Source organism: Salminus brasiliensis, chromosome 11, assembly GCF_030463535.1.
Source record: "Salminus brasiliensis chromosome 11, fSalBra1.hap2, whole genome shotgun sequence".
In the NCBI taxonomy this organism is placed as follows: Eukaryota; Metazoa; Chordata; class Actinopteri; order Characiformes; family Bryconidae; genus Salminus; species Salminus brasiliensis.
In genome coordinates, this window is record NC_132888.1 from 32428032 (window position 1) to 32441574 (window position 13543).

General features: G+C 38.0%; 38 pseudogenes; all 38 read right to left on the reverse strand.

Moving 5' to 3' along the window:
* Nucleotides 1-167: 167 nt before the first annotated feature.
* Nucleotides 168-286, reverse strand: LOC140571818 (5S ribosomal RNA; annotated as a pseudogene).
* A 185-nt stretch (nt 287-471) lies between these two features.
* On the reverse strand, nt 472-590 carry LOC140570832 (5S ribosomal RNA; annotated as a pseudogene).
* A 222-nt stretch (nt 591-812) lies between these two features.
* LOC140572534 (5S ribosomal RNA) lies at nt 813-931 on the reverse strand (annotated as a pseudogene).
* A 185-nt stretch (nt 932-1116) lies between these two features.
* On the reverse strand, nt 1117-1235 carry LOC140569790 (5S ribosomal RNA; annotated as a pseudogene).
* A 222-nt stretch (nt 1236-1457) lies between these two features.
* On the reverse strand, nt 1458-1576 carry LOC140567326 (5S ribosomal RNA; annotated as a pseudogene).
* A 182-nt stretch (nt 1577-1758) lies between these two features.
* On the reverse strand, nt 1759-1877 carry LOC140566650 (5S ribosomal RNA; annotated as a pseudogene).
* A 346-nt stretch (nt 1878-2223) lies between these two features.
* On the reverse strand, nt 2224-2343 carry LOC140567545 (5S ribosomal RNA; annotated as a pseudogene).
* Nucleotides 2344-2565: 222 nt separating this feature from the next.
* Nucleotides 2566-2684, reverse strand: LOC140569791 (5S ribosomal RNA; annotated as a pseudogene).
* Nucleotides 2685-3191: 507 nt separating this feature from the next.
* Nucleotides 3192-3310, reverse strand: LOC140567860 (5S ribosomal RNA; annotated as a pseudogene).
* A 185-nt stretch (nt 3311-3495) lies between these two features.
* Nucleotides 3496-3614, reverse strand: LOC140571363 (5S ribosomal RNA; annotated as a pseudogene).
* Nucleotides 3615-3799: 185 nt separating this feature from the next.
* LOC140567703 (5S ribosomal RNA) lies at nt 3800-3918 on the reverse strand (annotated as a pseudogene).
* A 346-nt stretch (nt 3919-4264) lies between these two features.
* LOC140566473 (5S ribosomal RNA) lies at nt 4265-4384 on the reverse strand (annotated as a pseudogene).
* A 222-nt stretch (nt 4385-4606) lies between these two features.
* On the reverse strand, nt 4607-4725 carry LOC140567015 (5S ribosomal RNA; annotated as a pseudogene).
* A 185-nt stretch (nt 4726-4910) lies between these two features.
* On the reverse strand, nt 4911-5029 carry LOC140567328 (5S ribosomal RNA; annotated as a pseudogene).
* A 174-nt stretch (nt 5030-5203) lies between these two features.
* On the reverse strand, nt 5204-5322 carry LOC140566651 (5S ribosomal RNA; annotated as a pseudogene).
* A 346-nt stretch (nt 5323-5668) lies between these two features.
* On the reverse strand, nt 5669-5788 carry LOC140567546 (5S ribosomal RNA; annotated as a pseudogene).
* Nucleotides 5789-6010: 222 nt separating this feature from the next.
* LOC140567016 (5S ribosomal RNA) lies at nt 6011-6129 on the reverse strand (annotated as a pseudogene).
* Nucleotides 6130-6314: 185 nt separating this feature from the next.
* Nucleotides 6315-6433, reverse strand: LOC140570318 (5S ribosomal RNA; annotated as a pseudogene).
* Nucleotides 6434-6618: 185 nt separating this feature from the next.
* LOC140572003 (5S ribosomal RNA) lies at nt 6619-6737 on the reverse strand (annotated as a pseudogene).
* Nucleotides 6738-7244: 507 nt separating this feature from the next.
* On the reverse strand, nt 7245-7363 carry LOC140568024 (5S ribosomal RNA; annotated as a pseudogene).
* Nucleotides 7364-7548: 185 nt separating this feature from the next.
* LOC140569889 (5S ribosomal RNA) lies at nt 7549-7667 on the reverse strand (annotated as a pseudogene).
* A 185-nt stretch (nt 7668-7852) lies between these two features.
* Nucleotides 7853-7971, reverse strand: LOC140567329 (5S ribosomal RNA; annotated as a pseudogene).
* A 343-nt stretch (nt 7972-8314) lies between these two features.
* On the reverse strand, nt 8315-8433 carry LOC140569792 (5S ribosomal RNA; annotated as a pseudogene).
* A 222-nt stretch (nt 8434-8655) lies between these two features.
* LOC140568323 (5S ribosomal RNA) lies at nt 8656-8774 on the reverse strand (annotated as a pseudogene).
* Nucleotides 8775-8996: 222 nt separating this feature from the next.
* Nucleotides 8997-9115, reverse strand: LOC140566739 (5S ribosomal RNA; annotated as a pseudogene).
* Nucleotides 9116-9300: 185 nt separating this feature from the next.
* LOC140567018 (5S ribosomal RNA) lies at nt 9301-9419 on the reverse strand (annotated as a pseudogene).
* A 220-nt stretch (nt 9420-9639) lies between these two features.
* Nucleotides 9640-9758, reverse strand: LOC140571359 (5S ribosomal RNA; annotated as a pseudogene).
* A 346-nt stretch (nt 9759-10104) lies between these two features.
* On the reverse strand, nt 10105-10224 carry LOC140566475 (5S ribosomal RNA; annotated as a pseudogene).
* A 222-nt stretch (nt 10225-10446) lies between these two features.
* LOC140567944 (5S ribosomal RNA) lies at nt 10447-10565 on the reverse strand (annotated as a pseudogene).
* A 185-nt stretch (nt 10566-10750) lies between these two features.
* Nucleotides 10751-10869, reverse strand: LOC140569793 (5S ribosomal RNA; annotated as a pseudogene).
* A 186-nt stretch (nt 10870-11055) lies between these two features.
* LOC140569794 (5S ribosomal RNA) lies at nt 11056-11174 on the reverse strand (annotated as a pseudogene).
* Nucleotides 11175-11359: 185 nt separating this feature from the next.
* Nucleotides 11360-11478, reverse strand: LOC140570007 (5S ribosomal RNA; annotated as a pseudogene).
* A 185-nt stretch (nt 11479-11663) lies between these two features.
* Nucleotides 11664-11782, reverse strand: LOC140569795 (5S ribosomal RNA; annotated as a pseudogene).
* A 185-nt stretch (nt 11783-11967) lies between these two features.
* Nucleotides 11968-12086, reverse strand: LOC140566139 (5S ribosomal RNA; annotated as a pseudogene).
* A 185-nt stretch (nt 12087-12271) lies between these two features.
* On the reverse strand, nt 12272-12390 carry LOC140567693 (5S ribosomal RNA; annotated as a pseudogene).
* A 186-nt stretch (nt 12391-12576) lies between these two features.
* On the reverse strand, nt 12577-12695 carry LOC140572186 (5S ribosomal RNA; annotated as a pseudogene).
* Nucleotides 12696-12880: 185 nt separating this feature from the next.
* On the reverse strand, nt 12881-12999 carry LOC140566021 (5S ribosomal RNA; annotated as a pseudogene).
* Nucleotides 13000-13221: 222 nt separating this feature from the next.
* Nucleotides 13222-13340, reverse strand: LOC140568169 (5S ribosomal RNA; annotated as a pseudogene).
* Nucleotides 13341-13543: the final 203 nt, after the last annotated feature.

Below are 13543 nucleotides of genomic sequence, written 5' to 3' on the forward strand. Positions count from 1 at the left end.
CAAAACCAAGCAAAAGCATTCCATTTCAACACATCAACATTTACAATACAAAGCATTCCATTTCAACACATCAACATTTACAACACAAAAGAGTTTCATCTACAAATTTGTGCAAAAGATGTAAATAACATGGAAATGTAAGCTTTAATTGTTTGCAGGATTGGAAAAGCTTACAACACCTGGTATTCCCAGACAGTCTCCCATTCAAGTACTAACCAGGCCCAACCCTAGGTAGCATCTGAGATCAGACGAGATCAGGCATTCTAAGGGTGGAATGGCCGTAAGCAGAAGCACCTTGCAAACTAGAGGATTCAAATTTCATAGCTAAGACCATATTTGTTCAAAACCAAGCAAAAGCATTCCATTTCAACACATCAACATTTACAACACAAAAGAGTTTCAACTACAAATTTGTGCAAAAGATGTAAATAACATGGAAATGTAAGCTTTAATTGTTTGCAGGATTGGAAAAGCTTACAACACCTGATATTCCCAGACAGTCTCCCATTCAAGTACTAACCAGGCCCAACCCTAGGTAGCTTCTGAGATCAGACGAGATCAGGCATTCTAAGGGTGGAATGGCCGTAAGCAGAAGCACCTTGCAAACTAGAGGATTCAAATTTCATAGCTAAGACCATATTTGTTCAAAACCAAGCAAAAGCATTCCATTTCAACACATCAACATTTACAATACAAAGCATTCCATTTCAACACATCAACATTTACAACACAAAAGAGTTTCATCTACAAATTTGTGCAAAAGATGTAAATAACATGGAAATGTAAGCTTTAATTGTTTGCAGGATTGGAAAAGCTTACAACACCTGGTATTCCCAGACAGTCTCCCATTCAAGTACTAACCATGCCCAACCCTAGGTAGCTTCTGAGATCAGACGAGATCAGGCATTCTAAGGGTGGAATGGCCGTAAGCAGAAGCACCTTGCAAACTAGAGGATTCAAATTTCATAGCTAAGACCATATTTGTTCAAAACCAAGCAAAAGCATTCCATTTCAACACATCAACATTTACAACACAAAAGAGTTTCAACTACAAATTTGTGCAAAAGATGTAAATAACATGGAAATGTAAGCTTTAATTGTTTGCAGGATTGGAAAAGCTTACAACACCTGGTATTCCCAGACAGTCTCCCATTCAAGTACTAACCAGGCCCAACCCTAGGTAGCTTCTGAGATCAGACGAGATCAGGCATTCTAAGGGTGGAATGGCCGTAAGCAGAAGCACCTTGCAAACTAGAGGATTCAAATTTCATAGCTAAGACCATATTTGTTCAAAACCAAGCAAAAGCATTCCATTTCAACACATCAACATTTACAACACAAAGCATTCCATTTCAACACATCAACATTTACAACACAAAAGAGTTTCAACTACAAATTTGTGCAAAAGATGTAAATAACATGGAAATGTAAGCTTTAATTGTTTGCAGGATTGGAAAAGCTTACAACACCTGGTATTCCCAGACAGTCTCCCATTCAAGTACTAAACGTGCCCAACCCTAGGTAGCTTCTGAGATCAGACGAGATCAGGCATTCTAAGGGTGGAATTGCCGTAAGCAGAAGAGCCTTGCAAACTAGAGGATTCAAATTTCATAGCTAAGACCATATTGGTTCAAAACCAAGCAAAGGCATTCCATTTCAACACAACATTTACAACACAAAAGAGTTTCAACTACAAATTTCTGCAAAAGATGTAAATAACATGGAAATGTAAGCTTTAATTGTTTGCAGGATTGGAAAAGCTTACAACACCTGGTATTCCCAGACAGTCTGCCATTCAAGTACTAACCAGGCCCAACCCTAGGTAGCTTCTGAGATCAGACAAGATCAGGCATTCTAAGGGTGGAATGGCCGTAAGCAGAAGGACCTTGCAAAGTAGAGGATTCAAATTTCATAGCTAAGACCATATTTGTTCAAAACCAAGCAAAAGCATTCCATTTCAACACATCAACATTTACAACACAAAAGAGTTTCAACTACAAATTTGTGCAAAAGATGTAAATAACATGGAAATGTAAGCTTTAATTGTTTGCAGGATTGGAAAAGCTTACAACACCTGGTATTCCCAGACAGTCTCCCATTCAAGTACTAACCAGACCCAACCCACATCAACATTAATAACACAAAAGAGTTTCAACTACAAATTTGTGCAAAAGATGTAAATAACATGGAAATGTAAGCTTTAATTGTTTGCAGGATTGGAAAAGCTTACAACACCTGGTATTCCCAGACAGTCTCCCATTCAAGTACTAACCAGGACCAACCCAATGGTAGCTTCTGAGATCAGACGAGATCAGGCATTCTAAGGGTGGAATGGCCGTAAGCAGAAGCACCTTGCAAACTAGAGGATTCAAATTTCATAGCTAAGACCATATTTGTTCAAAACCAAGCAAAAGCATTCCATTTCAACACATCAACATTTACAACACAAAGCATTCCATTTCAACACATCAACATTTACAACACAAAAGAGTTTCAACTACAAATTTGTGCAAAAGATGTAAATAACATGGAAATGTAAGCTTTAATTGTTTGCAGGATTGGAAAAGCTTACAACACCTGGTATTCCCAGACAGTCTCCCATTCAAGTACTAACCAGGCCCAACCCTAGGTAGCTTCTGAGATCAGACGAGATCAGGCATTCTAAGGGTGGAATGGCCGTAAGCAGAAGCACCTTTCAAACTAGAGGATTCAAATTTCATAGCTAAGACCATATTTGTTCAAAACCAAGCAAAAGCATTCCATTTCAACACATCAACATTTACAACACAAAAGAGTTTCAACTACAAATTTGTGCAAAAGATGTAAATAACATGGAAATGTAAGCTTTAATTGTTTGCAGGATTGGAAAAGCTTACAACACCTGGTATTCCCAGACAGTCTCCCAGTCAAGTACTAACCAGACCCAACCCACATCAACATTTATAACACAAAAGAGTTTCAACTACAAATTTGTGCAAAAGATGTAAATAACATGGAAATGTAAGCTTTAATTGTTTGCAGGATTGGAAAAGCTTACAACACCTGGTATTCCCAGACAGTCTCCCATTCAAGTACTAACCAGACCCAACCCACATCAACATTTATAACACAAAAGAGTTTCAACTACAAATTTGTGCAAAAGATGTAAATAACATGGAAATGTAAGCTTTAATTGTTTGCAGGATTGGAAAAGCTTACAACACCTGGTATTCCCAGACAGTCTCCCATTCAAGTACTAACCAGACCCAACCCTATGTAGCTTCTGAGATCAGACAACATCAGGCGTTCTCAGGGTGGAATGGCCGTAATCAGAAGAGCCTTGCAAACGAGAGGATTCAAATTTCATAGATAAGACCATATTTGTTCGAAACCAAGTAAAAGCATTCCATTTCAAGACATCAACATTTACAACACAAAAGAGTTTCAACTACAAATTTGTGCAAAAGATGTAAATAACATGGAAATGTAAGCTTTAATTGTTTGCAGGATTGGAAAAGCTTACAACACCTGATATTCCCAGACAGTCTCCCATTCAAGTACTAACCAGGCCCAACTCTAGGTAGCTTCTGAGATCAGATGAGATCAGGCATTCTAAGGGTGGAATGGTCGTAAGCAAAAACACCTTCCAAACTAGAGGATTCAAATTTCATAGCTAAGACCATATTTGTTCAAAACCAAGCAAAAGCATTCCATTTCAACACATCAACATTTACAATACAAAAGAGTTTCAACTACAAATTTGTGCAAAAGATGTAAATAACATGGAAATGTAAGCTTTAATTGTTTGCAGGATTGGAAAAGCTTACAACACCTGGTATTCCCAGACAGTCTCCCATTCAAGTACTAAACGTGCCCAACCCTAGGTAGCTTCTGAGATCAGACAAGATCAGGCATTCTAAGGGTGGAATGGCCGTAAGCAGAAGGACCTTGCAAAGTAGAGGATTCAAATTTCATAGCTAAGACCATATTTGTTCAAAACCAAGCAAAAGCATTCCATTTCAACACATCAACATTTACAACACAAAAGAGTTTCAACTACAAATTTGTGCAAAAGATGTAAATAACATGGAAATGTAAGCTTTAATTGTTTGCAGGATTGGAAAAGCTTACAACACCTGGTATTCCCAGACAGTCTCCCATTCAAGTACTAACCAGACCCAACCCACATCAACATTAATAACACAAAAGAGTTTCAACTACAAATTTATGCAAAAGATGTAAATAACATGGAAATGTAAGCTTTAATTGTTTGCAGGATTGGAAAAGCTTACAACACCTGGTATTCCCAGACAGTCTCCCATTCAAGTACTAACCAGGCCCAACCCAATGGTAGCTTCTGAGATCAGACGAGATCAGGCATTCTAAGGGTGGAATGGCCGTAAGCACAAGCACTTAGCAAACTAGAGGATTCAAATTTCATAGCTAAGACCATATTTGTTCAAAACCAAGCAAAAGCATTCCATTTCAACACATCAACATTTACAACACAAAGCATTCCATTTCAACACATCAACATTTACAACACAAAAGAGTTTCAACTACAAATTTGTGCAAAAGATGTAAATAACATGGAAATGTAAGCTTTAATTGTTTGCAGGATTGGAAAAGCTTACAACACCTGATATTCCCAGACAGTCTCCCATTCAAGTACTAACCAGGCCCAACTCTAGGTAGTTTCTGAGATCAGACAAGATCAGGCATTCTAAGGGTGGAATGGCCGTAAGCAGAAGCACCTTTCAAACTAGAGGATTCAAATTTCATAGCTAAGACCATATTTGTTCAAAACCAAGCAAAAGCATTCCATTTCAACACATCAACATTTACAACACAAAAGAGTTTCAACTACAAATTTGTGCAAAAGATGTAAATAACATGGAAATGTAAGCTTTAATTGTTTGCAGGATTGGAAAAGCTTACAACACCTGGTATTCCCAGACAGTCTCCCATTCAAGTACTAAACGTGCCCAACCCTAGGTAGCTTCTGAGATCAGACGAGATCAGGCATTCTAAGGGTGGAATTGCCGTAAGCAGAAGAGCCTTGCAAACTAGAGGATTCAAATTTCATAGCTAAGACCATATTTGTTTAAAAAAGCATTCCATTTCAACACAACATTTACAACACAAAAGAGTTTCAACTACAAATTTCTGCAAAAGATGTAAATAACATGGAAATGTAAGCTTTAATTGTTTGCAGGATTGGAAAAGCTTACAACACCTGGTATTCCCAGACAGTCTGCCATTCAAGTACTAACCAGGCCCAACCCTAGGTAGCTTCTGAGATCAGACAAGATCAGGCATTCTAAGGGTGGAATGGCCGTAAGCAGAAGGACCTTGCAAAGTAGAGGATTCAAATTTCATAGCTAAGACCATATTTGTTCAAAACCAAGCAAAAGCATTCCATTTCAACACATCAACATTTACAACACAAAAGAGTTTCAACTACAAATTTGTGCAAAAGATGTAAATAACATGGAAATGTAAGCTTTAATTGTTTGCAGGATTGGAAAAGCTTACAACACCTGGTATTCCCAGACAGTCTCCCATTCAAGTACTAACCAGACCCAACCCACATCAACATTAATAACACAAAAGAGTTTCAACTACAAATTTGTGCAAAAGATGTAAATAACATGGAAATGTAAGCTTTAATTGTTTGCAGGATTGGAAAAGCTTACAACACCTGGTATTCCCAGACAGTCTCCCATTCAAGTACTAACCAGGACCAACCCAATGGTAGCTTCTGAGATCAGACGAGATCAGGCATTCTAAGGGTGGAATGGCCGTAAGCACAAGCACTTAGCAAACTAGAGGATTCAAATTTCATAGCTAAGACCATATTTGTTCAAAACCAAGCAAAAGCATTCCATTTCAACACATCAACATTTACAACACAAAGCATTCCATTTCAACACATCAACATTTACAACACAAAAGAGTTTCAACTACAAATTTGTGCAAAAGATGTAAATAACATGGAAATGTAAGCTTTAATTGTTTGCAGGATTGGAAAAGCTTACAACACCTGATATTCCCAGACAGTCTCCCATTCAAGTACTAACCAGGCCCAACTCTAGGTAGTTTCTGAGATCAGACAAGATCAGGCATTCTAAGGGTGGAATGGCCGTAAGCAGAAGCACCTTTCAAACTAGAGGATTCAAATTTCATAGCTAAGACCATATTTGTTCAAAACCAAGCAAAAGCATTCCATTTCAACACATCAACATTTACAACACAAAAGAGTTTCAACTACAAATTTGTGCAAAAGATGTAAATAACATGGAAATGTAAGCTTTAATTGTTTGCAGGATTGGAAAAGCTTACAACACCTGGTTTTCCCAAACAGTCTCCCATTCAAGTACTAACCAGGCCCAACCCTAGGTAGCTTCTGAGATCAGACGAGATCAGGCATTCTAAGGGTGGAATGGCCGTAAGCAGAAGCACCTTCCAAACTAGAGGATTCAAATTTCATAGCTAAGACCATATTTGTTCAAAACCAAGCAAAAGCATTCCATTTCAACACATCAACATTTACAACACAAAAGAGTTTCAACTACAAATTTGTGCAAAAGATGTAAATAACATGGAAATGTAAGCTTTAATTGTTTGCAGGATTGGAAAAGCTTACAACACCTGGTATTCCCAGACAGTCTCCCATTCAAGTACTAACCAGGCCCAACCCTAGGTAGCTTCTGAGATCAGACGAGATCAGGCATTCTAAGGGTGGAATTGCCATAAGCAGAAGAACCTTGCAAACTAGAGGATTCAAATTTCATAGCTAAGACCATATTTGTTCAAAACCAAGCAAAAGCATTCCATTTCAACACATCAACATTTACAACACAAAAGAGTTTCAACTACAAATTTGTGCAAAAGATGTAAATAACATGGAAATGTAAGCTTTAATTGTTTGCAGGATTGGAAAAGCTTACAACACCTGGTATTCCCAGACAGTCTCCCATTCAAGTACTAACCAGACCCAACCCACATCAACATTTATAACACAAAAGAGTTTCAACTACAAATTTGTGCAAAAGATGTAAATAACATGGAAATGTAAGCTTTAATTGTTTGCAGGATTGGAAAAGCTTACAACACCTGGTATTCCCAGACAGTCTCCCATTCAAGTACTAACCAGACCCAACCCACATCAACATTTATAACACAAAAGAGTTTCAACTACAAATTTGTGCAAAAGATGTAAATAACATGGAAATGTAAGCTTTAATTGTTTGCAGGATTGGAAAAGCTTACAACACCTGGTATTCCCAGACAGTCTCCCATTCAAGTACTAACCAGACCCAACCCTATGTAGCTTCTGAGATCAGACAACATCAGGCGTTCTAAGGGTGGAATGGCCGTAATCAGAAGAGCCTTGCAAACGAGAGGATTCAAATTTCATAGATAAGACCATATTTGTTCGAAACCAAGTAAAAGCATTCCATTTCAAGACATCAACATTTACAACACAAAAGAGTTTCAACTACAAATTTGTGCAAAAGATGTAAATAACATGGAAATGTAAGCTTTAATTGTTTGCAGGATTGGAAAAGCTTACAACACCTGATATTCCCAGACAGTCTCCCATTCAAGTACTAACCAGGCCCAACCCTAGGTAGCTTCTGAGATCAGACGAGATCAGGCATTCTAAGGGTGGAATGGTCGTAAGCAAAAACACCTTCCAAACTAGAGGATTCAAATTTCATAGCTAAGACCATATTTGTTGAAAACCAAGCAAAAGCATTCCATTTCAACACATCAACATTTACAATACAAAAGAGTTTCAACTACAAATTTGTGCAAAAGATGTAAATAACATGGAAATGTAAGCTTTAATTGTTTGCAGGATTGGAAAAGCTTACAACACCTGGTATTCCCAGACAGTCTCCCATTCAAGTACTAAACGTGCCCAACCCTAGGTAGCTTCTGAGATCAGACGAGATCAGGCATTCTAAGGGTGGAATTGCCGTAAGCAGAAGAGCCTTGCAAACTAGAGGATTCAAATTTCATAGCTAAGACCATATTGGTTCAAAACCAAGCAAAGGCATTCCATTTCAACACAACATTTACAACACAAAAGAGTTTCAACTACAAATTTCTGCAAAAGATGTAAATAACATGGAAATGTAAGCTTTAATTGTTTGCAGGATTGGAAAAGCTTACAACACCTGGTATTCCCAGACAGTCTCCCATTCAAGTACTAACCAGACCCAACCCACATCAACATTAATAACACAAAAGAGTTTCAACTACAAATTTGTGCAAAAGATGTAAATAACATGGAAATGTAAGCTTTAATTGTTTGCAGGATTGGAAAAGCTTACAACACCTGGTATTCCCAGACAGTCTCCCATTCAAGTACTAACCAGGCCCAACCCTAGGTAGCTTCTGAGATCAGACGAGATCAGGCATTCTAAGGGTGGAATGGCCGTAAGCACAAGCACTTAGCAAACTAGAGGATTCAAATTTCATAGCTAAGACCATATTTGTTCAAAACCAAGCAAAAGCATTCCATTTCAACACATCAACATTTACAACACAAAGCATTCCATTTCAACACATCAACATTTACCACACAAAAGAGTGTCAACTACAAATAAGTGCAAAAGATATAAATAACATGGAAGTGTAAGCTTTAATTGTTTGCAGGATTGGAAAAGCTTACAACACCTGGTATTCCCAGACAGTCTCCCAATCAAGTACTAAACAGGCCCAATCCTAGGTAGCTTCTGAGATCAGACGAAATCAGGCATTCTACGGGTGGAATGGCCATAAGCAGAAGGACCTTGCAAACTAGAGGATTCAAATTTCATAGCTAAGACCATATTTGTTCAAAACCAAGCAAAAGCATTCCATTTCAACACATCAACATTTACAACACAAAGCATTCCATTTCAACACATCAACATTTACAACACGAAAGAGTTTCAACTACAAATTTGTGCAAAAGATGTAAATAACATGGAAATGTAAGCTTTAATTGTTTGCAGGATTGGAAAAGCTTACATCACCTGGTATTCCCAGACAGTCTCCCATTCAAGTACTAACCAGGCCCAACCCTAGGTAGCTTCTGAGATCAGACAAGATCAGGCATTCTAAGGGTGGAATGGCCGCAAGCAGAAGCACTTTGAAAACTAGAGGATTCAAATTTCATACCTAAGACCATATTTGTTCAAAACCAAGCAAAAGCATTCCATTTCAACACATCAACATTTACAACACAAAAGAGTTTCAATTACAAATTTGTGCAAAAGATGTAAATAACATGGAAATGTAAGCTTTAATTGTTTGCAGGATTGGAAAAGCTTACAACACCTGATATTCCCAGACAGTCTCCCATTCAAGTACTAACCAGGCCCAACTCTAGGTAGTTTCTGAGATCAGACAAGATCAGGCATTCTAAGGGTGGAATGGCCGTAAGCAGAAGCACCTTTCAAACTAGAGGATTCAAATTTCATAGCTAAGACCATATTTGTTCAAAACCAAGCAAAAGCATTCCATTTCAACACATCAACATTTACAACACAGCATTCCATTTCAACACATCAACATTTACCACACAAAAGAGTGTCAACTACAAATAAGTGCAAAAGATATAAATAACATGGAAATGTAAGCTTTAATTGTTTTCAGGATTGGAAAAGCTTACAACACCTGGTATTCCCAGACAGTCTCCCATTCAAGTACTAACCAGGCCCAACCCTAGGTAGCTTCTGAGATCAGATGAGATCTGGCATTCTAAGGGTGGAATGGCCGTAAGCAGAAGCACCTTGCAAATTAGAGGATTCAATTTTCATAGCTAAGACCATATTTGTTCAAAACCAAGCAAAAGCATTCCATTTCAACATATCAACATTTACCACACAAAAGAGTGTCAACTACAAATAAGTGCAAAAGATATAAATAACATGGAAATGTAAGCTTTAATTGTTTGCAGGATTGGAAAAGCTTACAACACCTGGTATTCCCAGACAGTCTCCCATTCAAGTACTAACCAGACCCAACCCACATCAACATTTATAACACAAAAGAGTTTCAACTACAAATTTGTGCAAAAGATGTAAATAACATGGAAATGTAAGCTTTAATTGTTTGCAGGATTGGAAAAGCTTACAACACCTGGTATTCCCAGACAGTCTCCCATTCAAGTACTAACCAGGCCCAACCCAATGGTAGCTTCTGAGATCAGACGAGATCAGGCATTCTAAGGGTGGAATGGCCGTAAGCAGAAGCACTTAGCAAACTAGAGGATTCAAATTTCATAGCTAAGACCATATTTGTTCAAAACCAAGCAAAAGCATTCCATTTCAACACATCAACATTTACAACACAAAGCATTCCATTTCAACACATCAACATTTACAACACAAAAGAGTTTCAACTACAAATTTGTGCAAAAGATGTAAATAACATGGAAATGTAAGCTTTAATTGCTTGCAGGATTGGAAAAGCTTACAACATCTGATATTCCCAGACAGTCTCCCATGCAAGTACTAACCAGGCCCAACCCTAGGTAGCTTCTGAGATCAGACGAGATCAGGCATTCTAAGGGTGGAATGGCCTTAAGCAGACGCACCTTGCAAACTAGAGGATTCAAATTTCATAGCTAAGACCATATTTGTTCAAAACCAAGCAAAAGCATTCCATTTCAACACATCAACATTTACAACACAAAAGAGTTTCAACTACAAATTTGTGCAAAAGATGTAAATAACATGGAAATGTAAGCTTTAATTGTTTGCAGGATTGGAAAAGCTTACAACACCTGGTATTCCCAGACAGTCTCCCATTCAAGTACTAACCAGGCCCAACCCTAGGTAGCTTCTGAGATCAGACGAGATCAGGCATTCTAAGGGTGGAATGGCCGTAAGCAGAAGCACCTTGCAAACCTAGAGGATTCAAATTTCATAGCTAAGACCATATTTGTTCAAAACCAAGCAAAAGCATTCCATTTCAACACATCAACATTTACAACACAAAAGAGTTTCAACTACAAATTTGTGCAAAAGATGTAAATAACATGGAAATGTAAGCTTTAATTGTTTGCAGGATTGGAAAAGCTTACAACACCTGGTATTCCCAGACAGTCTCCCATTCAAGTACTAACCAGGCCCAACCCTAGGTAGCTTCTGAGATCAGACGAGATCAGGCATTCTAAGGGTGGAATGGCCGTAAGCAGAAGCACCTTGCAAACTAGAGGATTCAAATTTCATAGCTAAGACCATATTTGTTCAAAACCAAGCAAAAGCATTCCATTTCAACACATCAACATTTACAACACAAAAGAGTTTCAACTACAAATTTGTGCAAAAGATGTAAAAAACATGGAAATGTAAGCTTTAATTGTTTGCAGGATTGGAAAAGCTTACAACACCTGGTATTCCCAGACAGTCTCCCATTCAAGTACTAACCAGGCCCAACCCTAGGTAGCTTCTGAGATCAGACGAGATCAGGAATTCTAAGGGTGGAATGGCCGTAAGCAGAAGCACCTTGCAAACTAGAGGATTCAAATTTCATAGCTAAGACCATATTTGTTCAAAACCAAGCAAAAGCATTCCATTTCAACACATCAACATTTACAACACAAAAGAGTTTCAACTACAAATTTGTGCAAAAGATGTAAATAACATGGAAATGTAAGCTTTAATTGTTTGCAGGATTGGAAAAGCTTACAACACCTGGTATTCCCAGACAGTCTCCCATTCAAGTACTAACCAGGCCCAACCCTAGGTAGCTTCTGAGATCAGACGAGATCAGGCATTCTAAGGGTGGAATGGCCGTAAGCAGAAGCACCTTGCAAACTAGAGGATTCAAATTTCATAGCTAAGACCATATTTGTTCAAAACCAAGCAAAAGCATTCCATTTCAACACATCAACATTTACAACACAAAAGAGTTTCAACTACAAATTTGTGCAAAAGATGTAAATAACATGGAAATGTAAGCTTTAATTGTTTGCAGGATTGGAAAAGCTTACAACACCTGATATTCCCAGACAGTCTCCCATTCAAGTACTAACCAGGCCCAACCCTAGGTAGTTTCTGAGATCAGACGAGATCAGGCATTCTAAGGGTGGAATGGCCTTAAGCAGAAGCACCTTGCAAACTAGAGGATTCAAATTTCATAGCTAAGACCATATTTGTTCAAAACCAAGCAAAAGCATTCCATTTCAACACATCAACATTTACAACACAAAAGAGTTTCAACTACAAATTTGTGCAAAAGATGTAAATAACATGGAAATGTAAGCTTTAATTGTTTGCAGGATTGGAAAAGCTTACAACACCTGGTATTCCCAGACAGTCTCCCATTCAAGTACTAACCAGGCCCAACCCTAAGGAGCTTCTGAGATCAGACGAGATCAGGCATTCTAATGGTGGAATGGCCGTAGGCAGAAGCACCTTGCAAACCTAGAGGATTCAAATTTCATAGCTAAGACCATATTTGTTCAAAACCAAGCAAAAGCATTCCATTTCAACACATCAACATTTACAACACAAAAGAGTTTCAACTACAAATTTGTGCAAAAGATGTAAATAACATGGAAATGTAAGCTTTAATTGTTTGCAGGATTGGAAAAGCTTACAACACCTGGTATTCCCAGACAGTCTCCCATTCAAGTACTAACCAGGCCCAACCCTAGGTAGCTTCTGAGATCAGACAAGATCAGGCATTCTAAGGGTGGAATGGCCGTAAGCAGAAGCACCTTGCAAACTAGAGGATTCAAATTTCATAGCTAAGACCATATTTGTTCAAAACCAAGCAAAAGCATTCCATTTCAACACATCAACATTTACAACACAAAAGAGTTTCAACTACAAATTTGTGCAAAAGATGTAAATAACATGGAAATGTAAGCTTTAATTGTTTGCAGGATTGGAAAAGCTTACAACACCTGATATTCCCAGACAGTCTCCCATTCAAGTACTAACCAGGCCCAACCCTAGGCAGCTTCTGAGATCAGACGAGATCAGGCATTCTAAGGGTGGAATGGCCGTAAGCAGAAGCACCTTGCAAACTAGAGGATTCAAATTTCATAGCTAAGATCATATTTGTTCAAAACCAAGCAAAAGCATTCCATTTCAACACATCAACATTTACAACACAAAGAATTCCATTTCAACACATCAACATTTACAACACAAAAGAGTTTCATCTACAAATTTGTGCAAAAGATGTAAATAACATGGAAATGTAAGCTTTAATTGTTTGCAGGATTGGAGAAGCTTACAACACCTGGTATTCCCAGACAGTCTCCAATTCAAGTACTAACCGTGCCCAACCCTAGGCAGCTTCTGAGATCAGACGAGATCAGGCATTCTAAGAGTGGAATGGCCGTAAGCAGAAGCACCTTGCAAACTTGAGGATTCAAATTTCATAGCTAAGATCATATTTGTTCAAAACCAAGCAAAAGCATTCCATTTCAACACATCAACATTTACAACACAAAGCATTCCATTTCAACACATCAACATTTACAACACAAAAGAGTTTCATCTACAAATTTGTGCAAAAGATGTAAATAACATGGAAATGTAAGCTTTAA